This window comes from Papio anubis, chromosome 3 (assembly GCF_008728515.1).
Source record: "Papio anubis isolate 15944 chromosome 3, Panubis1.0, whole genome shotgun sequence".
NCBI classification, from domain to species: Eukaryota; Metazoa; Chordata; class Mammalia; order Primates; family Cercopithecidae; genus Papio; species Papio anubis.
In genome coordinates, this window is record NC_044978.1 from 131,243,454 (window position 1) to 131,252,954 (window position 9,501).

General features: G+C 38.8%; 1 long non-coding RNA gene across 1 annotated transcript; it reads left to right on the forward strand.

Annotated features, from left to right (window-relative positions):
* The first annotated feature begins 4,557 nt into the window (after nt 1–4,557).
* Nucleotides 4,558–8,751, forward strand: LOC108586007. The gene is made up of 3 exons (XR_001902650.3): nt 4,558–6,182; nt 7,506–7,681; nt 7,790–8,751. It is a non-coding gene; the product is annotated as an uncharacterized LOC108586007 (long non-coding RNA).
* Nucleotides 8,752–9,501: the final 750 nt, after the last annotated feature.

Consider the following 9,501-nt stretch of genomic DNA (forward strand, 5'->3'; position numbering starts at 1 on the left):
AGCAGATACAATTATGTACATTCTATAATACTTCATAAGAAATGACTACGTTACTGGTTTATTTACTATACTTTTTATTGCTATTTTAGAGTATACTCCTATTTATTTCAAAAAAAGTTAACCGTAAAACAGCCTGGGGCAAGTCCTCCAGGAGGTATTACAGAAGAAGGCATTGTTATCATAGAGATGACAGCTCCATGCAGGTTATTGCCCCGGAAGACTTTCCCAGTGGGGCAGGATGTGGAGATGAAAGACAGTGATATTGACGATCCTGATGTTGTGTAGGCCTAGGCTAATGTGTGCTTGTGTCTTCGTTTTTAACCAAAAGTTTAAAAAGAAAAGAAAAGAATAAAAAAGCTTATAGAATACAGATATAAAGAAAGAAAATATTTTTGAACGGCTGTACAGTGTGTTTGCATTGGAAGTTGTGATATTAAAGAAGAGTCTAAAAGTTTAAAAAGTTCTAAAGTTTATAAAGTAAAACAATTACAGTAAGCTAGGGTTAGTTTATTACCAGAGAAAGAATAAATATTTGCATAAATAAATATATTTTATTTATAGTGTAGCCTGACTGTACAGGTTTTGTAAAGTCTATATAGTGTACAGTAATGTCCTAGCCCTTCCCATTCACTCACCACTCACTCCCTGACTCACCCAGAGCAACTTCTAGTCCTACAAGCTCCATTGAGAGTAAGTGCCCTATACAAGTACCACATTTTATCTTTTATATCGTATTTATACTGTACCTTTCCTATGTTTAGATACACAAATACCATTGTATTCTAGTTGCCTACAGTATTCAGTACAGTAACATGCCATGTGGGTTTGCAGCCTAGGAGCAATAGATTAGACCACATAAGCAATAGGCTATACCATCTAGGCTTGTATAAGCCCTGATGTTCACAAGACAAAGTGATGCATGTTTCAGAATCTTGTTAAGTAACACATGACTGCATTCGAGGTGCAAATGAAGAAAGTATAAAAAAATCCCTTTGTCATCATTTGAGATGAATTGAATAAACTACACTTTTGGGGGGCAGAGTGGAGAAAAAGCATAATTGTTATCATTTAATCATCACCTAGCATGATTTCTAACTATAGCAAATCAATCGTTGAAAATTATCCTCTATGTTTCATATTCAAATATGACCTACTGAATTGAATATGGAGAGGTGTGATAAAATGCAGTGTATCTCTCAAACCCTACGAGCTCCTAATACACCCCGAGGGGCAAACAGGACCTTTCAATGACTTGGCACCAGAAGAATTAGGTCAAAACGTAAGTCTTTGAGACTAGAGCAGGGATGTTGCGGGCTGCGGGCGGGGCGGGGATCGAAGGAGCCATAGGAAACGTTGTAAAATGCTTGGAGCGCCCTCTGCTGGAATATATTGGTAAAATAGCAGTAGCGACGAAGCGCTCTGCCTCCAAGTTGGTAGAAATAGAAACCAAAAAAAGCGAATGAAATGGCTCTTTCTGCTTCTGCACAGCAAAAGAAACTACCATCAGAGTGAAGAGGCAACCTACAGAATGGGAGAAAATTTTTACAATCTACCCATCTGACAAAGGGCTCATATCCAGAATCTACAAAGAACTTAAACAAATTTACAAGAAAAAATCAAACAACCCCATCAAAAAGTGGGCAAAGGATATGAACAGACACTTCTCAAAAGAAGACGTTTATGCAGCCAACAGACACATGAAAAAATCATCACTGATTTTTTCTCATCATCACTGGCCATCAGAGAAATGCAAATCAAAACCACAATGAGATACGATCTCACACCAGTTAGAATAGCAATCATTAAAAAGTCAGGAAACAACAGGTGCTGGAGAGGATGTGGAGAAATAGGAACACTTTTACACTGTTGGTGGGACTGTAAACTAGTTCAACCATTGTGGAAAACAGTGTGGCCATTCCTCAAGGATCTAGAACTAGAAATACCATTTGACCCAGCCATCCCATTACCGGGTATATACCCAAAGGATTATAAATCATGCTGCTATAAAGACACATGCACACGTATGTTTATTGCGGCACTATTCACAATAGCAAAGACTTGGAACCAACCCAAATGTCCATCAATGGCAGATTGGATTAAGAAAATGTGGCACATATACACCATAGAATACTATGTAGCCATAAAAAAGGATGAGTTCATGTCCTTTATAGGGACATGGATGAAGCTGGAAACCATCATTCTGAGCAAACTGTCACAAGGACAGAAGACCAAACACTGCATGTTCTCACTCATAGGTGGGAATTGAACAATGATAACACTTGGATACAGGGTAGGGAACATCACACACCAAGGCTTCTCATGGGGTGGGGGGAGGGGGAGGGATAGCATTAGCAGATATACCTAATGTAAATGACAAGTTAACAGGTGCAGCACACCGACATGGCACATGTGACAAACCTTCATGTTGCGCACATGTACCCCAGAACTTAAAGTATTAAAAAAAAAGAGAAAGAAATGGCTCTTTCTTAAAGTAAGCCTTGACACGAGGTTCAAACCACAGTAGTCTTTCTTCTAGAGTTTTATGTAAAATTTGTCACTTTTCCTTCTACCTTAAAATATCTACTTTATACCAGGAAAAGGTATGAATTTGATTTCTTTTTCTTTTCCTTTTTTTTTTTTTTTTTTGAGGCAGAGTCTCGCTCTGTTGCCCAGGCTGGAGTGCAGTGCTGCGATCTCGGCTCACTGCAAGCTCCCCCTTTCGGGTTCAAGCGATTCTCCTGCCTCAGCCTCCTGAGTAGCTGGGACTACAGGCACGCGCCACCATGCCTGGCTAATTTTTGTCATACCCAGCTAATTTTTGTATTTTTAGTAGAGACGGGGATTTTACTATGTTGGCCAGGCTGGTCTTGAACTCCTGACCTTGTGATCTGCCCACCTCGGGCTCCCAAAGTGCTGAGATTACAGGCGTGAGCCACCACGCATGGCCTACGAATTTGATTTCTTAATCGACACCTTAAGGGAGGCAACCTCAAGGAAGGGCATAACATAACTTTAGAACACTGGGGACTGAAAATTTCATCACAGCCCAGACTTTTATTCATTGCGTACCTTTTGAAAAGTCATTTAATTTATCTGTATGCGTCTATGTTTATTGAGACAGAGTCTCACTCTGTCGCCCAGGCTGGAGTGCAGTGACATAATCTCAGCTCACTGCAACCTCTACCTCCCGGGTTCAAGCGATTCTCCTGCCTCAGTCTCCCAAGTAGCTGGGATTACAGGCATGTGCCACCATGCCCGGCTAATTTTGTATTTTTAGTAGAGACAGGATGTCACCATGTTGGTCAGGCTGATCTCGAACTCCTGACCTCAGGTGATCCACTCGCTTCAGTCTCCCAAAGTGCTGGGATTACAGGCATTAGCCACCGCACCCGCCTGTATTGTGTCTAATTTTAAAGTGAAGATGACAATAACAATCCCAAACACTTTGATAGTGGGAAGGCAACAAGAAGAAAACAGATGTGAAACAAACTTCCCAAGTGCCACATGTTCTTCCCATTGCTAAAAATCCCAGAACTGGCCGGCAGCCATGTTCCCAGATGAACACAGTATTGAGTCCCAGTCACTGTGTTAGACCTGACAATAGGGTTCTCATCCTCCCAGAACTCCCAATCCAACTGTCTACTGGGGAAGACACTATACTAATGCAAATAACAGCAATAAAACATGGAAAGAAGAATGTATTGGAAGATTATAAGGACACATACTTTTCTAGATAACCAGAGAAGTCTTCAGAGAAAAGCTGTATCTGAGCTGGGCCTTAAATAATGAGATACTTGCCAATACAAGACATATTTTTCCCCCTTAAAATTGTTTAACTGTAATCAGTAGAAACTAAAAACAAAACAAAACAAAACGTGTTTTTTCAGCATAATAAAGAACAGAAAGTTAGCCTAGTTCTAGTTTATTTCTTTGGAAGTCTTAACAAACAACATGCTGATGCAGTCACTGATTACATAAACAAGTCATAGCCAGGCACAGTGGCTCACACCTGTAATCCCAGCACTTTGGGAGGCCAAGCAGGCAGATTGTGTGAGCCCAGGAGTCAGAGACCAGTTTGGCAACATAGTGAAACTCCATAGCTACTAAAAATACAAAAATTAGCCGAGTATGGTGGCATGCACTTGTAGTCCCAGCTACTTAGGAGGCTGAGGTGGGAGGATAACTTGAGCCTGGGAGGCAGAGTTTGCAGTGGCACAATCTTGGCTCACTGCACTTCAGTTTGGGTGACAGAGTGAGACCCCGTCTCTAATAATAATAATACAGATTTAATGCTGATAATATTAATGAGTTCTGTTTTTGCTTCCCCTTCAGAAAAACATATCAAACATATATGTGTTCAGTTAATGTGTTTTAGTGTTAGATCTTTTTTTTTTTGAGATGGAGTCTTGCTCTGTCTCCCAGGTTGGAGTGCAGTGGTGCAGTCCCAGTTCACTGCAACCTCCTCCTCCTGAGTTCAAGCGATTCTTCTGCCTCAGCCTCCTGAGTAGCTGGGATGACAGGCGTGTGCAACCATGCTGGGCTAATTTTTGTATTTTTAGTAGAGACAGGGTTTCACCATGTTGGTCAGGCTGGTCTCGAACTCCTGACCTCATGATCCACCCACCTCAGCCTCCCTAAGTCCTGGGATTACAGGCATGATCCACCATGCTCAGCCTACATCTTATATTCCATGCATTTCTTATATTCCCTGGATTTCTTGCCAAGCATACTTGCAGAAAAGAAGAAAAAAGAGAAAATCATTTTTGAAAATATTTGTTATATATTTTCATAAAGCATTTAGGTCAGCACTGTGTAATAGAACTTTTTGTGATAATGAAAATGTTCTTGGCCAGGGATGGTGGTGGCTCATAACTACAATCCTAGCACTTTGGTAGGTACAAGTTGGAAGATTGCTTGAGCCCAGGAGTTCGATACCAGCCTAGCAATACCCTATCACACACACAAAAAAGTTCTGTATCTGTTCTTTTTAATAAGGTAGTCATTGGTCACATGTGACTACTGAGCACTTGAAATGGGGCTAGTTTAACACTGAGAAAGAAAATTGTTAATTTTAGTTAATATAAATTGTCACATGTGGCTAGTAGCTACCAAAATGGACAGCAGAAAAGTAAAGCTATCATTCGAAAAATACAAAATGTATTGGACTTCTTTATATTTATTTTAATGAAAGCTTAATATTATTGTGATCTGGAAATACATATGCTAGAAGGAATCATGACTTTTCAGTGCTCAGGCGTCCACAGTTTTTAACCTAGTCCTGTATAAATTGGCTCAATGAGATAATATAATTTTTCATGCTATCTGCCTATATTTTATCATTGTTATGGTGAACTGTAACAATTAGCAATCAAATTTACCATTCCATTTGGTCTCTCTAGTGACTTTTTTTCCGTGTAAATATTGTTTCAAGACACCTATTTTAAGTTCAACACATTCTATTGTATTTTTAAAAATGCAGATTCCCCAGAGCTCTGGATTCTTTTGCCTTCAAGACAATATATACCTTTTCTCACTCAATAAGGTTCTTCTCTAAGTAGTAGTGTTCAATAAATATTTGTGATTAAATATGTGAAATTTAACTTACTTTAAGGTAAGTGGAGAGTATAGTAGATAGAGGAGTTCCCCCAAAAGAGGCTCTGGTGTTTCTTTAAAAGCCTGGAAGATATAGTAGGTGCTCAGTAAATATTTGTTTGCTTGATGAATGAATAAAGTTTGGACTCTTTAAAGATACTCAAGTGGGAAATGGAGCAGGGCTTGGAAAGGAGACCCCTGGGAGAGGCTCCAGTGCTTCTGTTAAGAATCTGACTCCATATGATGTATAGTACAGACTTGGTAGGAGCAAAGCTCTATTATTTCCCAGTACCTCTCTCCAAGCTTGGCTGTTTATTGAATCATAAGAATTAAGGAACATGTGCACTTCTAATAAGTGAAAAGTTCACTAGGTCCTCTCTGCTTGATAATAGATCAGAGAAAAGGTGATGAGGTGGATAAGGCCAAGCTTTACCTCTGGGTACTTTTTTCTCAGTTCCCATTCACCTTCCTTCAGATAATCCAGAACATATGCAAGAGGCAGCAGGTGTCTCAGCAGTACTAACAACACATCCTCAGAGGATGAATTTGTGAGAACCTTGGGCTGAAACTACCTACATGGCTTCTTCAAGGTAAGATTTATTTGAGAAACATGGTTTGTAAAACCTCCTTAACAGGTTAGTATTATTATTTACAGTAATTTTAAAAATAAAGAAAAAAGAGAAAACCCCATCAGGTCCAGTGCTACTTCTCAGTCATCAGCCTCCAGATTCTTCCCTCTTTTTCCCACCCCCTTTTTCACAGGAATTTTGTCCAAGAACAAATCTTTGAGTTTCTATGATCCTAACCCCCTCATTTGGTAGGCACTGATGGAATTTTAAATGTTTGCTGAAAGTCCTAATAATTTACTATCTGATATTCCATATAAATGAATCACAATGGTTTCTTTTCCCCACAGCACTTTGAGAACACCTCCTCCAACCAGCTTGGAGAGTGAAAAGGTACATGCTGCCTCTAAAAGCAGCACCCAGGGATTCTGTCTTCTAATTCCATAGACAAAAAAGGTTCTGTCTTCTACTTCACGGTCTTATTGCAACGCTAGATTAAGGAATCGTTAGATAATCAAACCAAGGCAACACAGCTCACCTGGGTTTTGGGCTGTAGCGTCATTTACATCAGCTTCTCCTGAAAATGACAGCATCTAAAGAGGAATTACCGGAAAAACACTGGCAGCAGTGTCTTCCAAACGCCACTTTGTACTTAGAACGTACTTTTTCCGTTTGTTGCTCTTTGTAGTCTTCTGTCTTTCATTTATTTGTCCAGTTGTTCAGCCCTTCAGTAGTTTCAGTTGTTCCAGTTCACAAGGTCCTCATTACAGCATGAGTTACCTTTTTGTTTACTCTGCTTGCTTCTGTGTTGGGAATAAATGAGCTGAAACAAAATTATCCAGGAAACACATATCCTGGATCACGTGTCCCTGACGACATGCTCTGTCTCTCCAGGGTGCTCTGAAGCTGAATTGTTTAAAGGGTTATAAGGTTCTCTGAGATAATTAAATCAAAGGTGGTTTAATGGTAAAAATTCATATTAATTGTGTTCTCCCATTATTTCCTCTCATAGACTGAAATAGCCCTTAAGCAGGCAGTCGTATGTAAGACTCACAGATAACAATCCATAACTGTTCAAAAAAGAAAAGCATTCCCTTGGTTTTAAATGACTAATCTTTTCAAAAATTTCTCTTCCAGAAATTTCACTGAATCCATTATTCAAAATGATAATGATATACACATTTATTCTTTTTTCTATTTTTTTTTTTTTGCTTTCTGTTCTATGTCTGAATTAGTATACAAATTTATTTATTAACAGCTTTACATTTTTTTCCCTTTCCTCTGCCAACACCCAATGTATACAGTGGCAATAAGTTTTCAGATAAATCTGTGTGACTCTTTCCTCAGGTATAGCCCTGTACTTGAGAGACATTCAGTAATTACTGGTCAAAAAAGGAATCGTATTAGCCACTTCTACATGGTGGAGTGAAGATCTTCTCCATAAAAATCTGCTCCTCCAAAGCAAGAAGACTGGCAAAAATGGTCAAAATCAATATTTTCGGAACTCTGGAAATTCACCAAAGGTTTATAACAATCTAAGAATTATTTATTTTTAAAAATGACTAAATATTGTTAAAACAGTGAGATCTGTGGCATTTTAACTTGCCATATTTCCATTTCTCTCTCCCCAGCTCCCCAGTAGCCTTGAAAATTAACAACCTTGCTATTATGAGAGCCATGAAACCCAGCAGTCTAGTGGTCTCTGAAGATGGCCAGAATGGATTTGGAACTCTCAAAAGCCCAAAGCCCACAGAACTGTCATTATAAGACTCATCTGGCAGCTATCTGGAAGCCCTATTTGCAAAGGTTGTCTTTATCTGATCTAAGAGCTCACTGAATGTGAACAACCTTTTCCCTGGGGCAATTGTTGAGAACAACCAGCAAAAATTTTTTAATATCACAGTTGCCTAATGTGATGATAACAGTTGGGGCAAACAAGAAGCTGGCCAAAGAAGCTGAAAGAAAAAGGTGGGAAATGAGGTGTCCATAGGGGGGTCTTTAAAAAGATCTGACACAACCTGTTGGGTACAATGTTCACTGTTGAGGTGATGGGTACACAAAAGCCCAGACTTCACTATTACACAATACATGCATGTAAGAAATCACACACTTTTACTCCCTAAATCTATAAAAATAAAATAATTTTAAAAAATTTAAAAAGAAACTCTGATATATTCCAGAAATCTGGAAGGCCAAGTACACATATGGTGCAGTAAGCATGATGACTAGGGAAGACCTGAGGAGGCTCTGATTTCCCATCTCTGGCTAACTTGAATCTCTGCACAAGTAGAAAGTGAAGACTACCGGTAGAGTTGTAAACTGCGTGACAGAGCATTGAAAGCGTGTCCCAATACACTCTGAGTCCCCTGGCAAGGGCTGGAGGACTTCAAGACATTGAAAAAAATTTTTTGTCCAATTATGATCTGTTGACTAAGCTAACCAAATATAGACTTTAGTGGCCACACACGACAAACAATACAGATTTTATAGAATTAGTTCAAGAAAGTCACTAAATAAACAAACAGCAACAGCAACAACAACAAATAGCAATAATAACAAACCTGTGTTTGTTGGGGGGGGGCATCTGATTTCCAGAGTTGCCACATTGTTTTGTTGGAAATGTCCAGTTTTCAACAAAAAATTACAAAAATTACATGTGAAGAAAGAGGAAAGTACAGTGAATACACAGGATAAAAAGCAATAAATAGAAAATGCCCCTAAAAAAGCCCAGACATTGGATTTCCTGGGCAAAGGGTTTACATCTGCTATTATAAAAATATTGAAAGAACTAAGGGAAACTATGTCTAAAGAACTAAAGGAAAGTATGAAAATAATGTCTCACCAAATACAGGATATCAATGAAGAGACAGAAATTAAAAAAACAAGAAGTTCTGAAGTTGAAAAGTACAATTACCGATATTTAAAAATTCATTGGAGAAGCTCAGAAGCAGATTTGAGAAGGCAGAAAGAAGAATCAGCAAACTTGAAGATAGGTCATTTGAGATTATCCAGTCTGAGGACAAAGAGACAAAAGAAAGCAAAAAGTGAACAAAGTCTCAGAGAACTCCAGGACATCATTAAGTGTACCAACATACATAAAATGAGAATCCCAGAAGGGTAGGAAAAAGAGAAAGGGGAAGAAAGAATATTTGAAAAAATGATAGTTAAACACCTCAAATTTAACTTAAAAAATTAATATATACATTCAAGAAACACAATATGCTTCTTTATAAAACCAAAGATAAGCCAGGTGTGGTGGTTCACATCTATAATCCCAGCACTTTGGGAGACTAATGTGGGAGAGGATTGTTTGAGGGCAGGAGTTTGAGATGAGCCTGGGCAA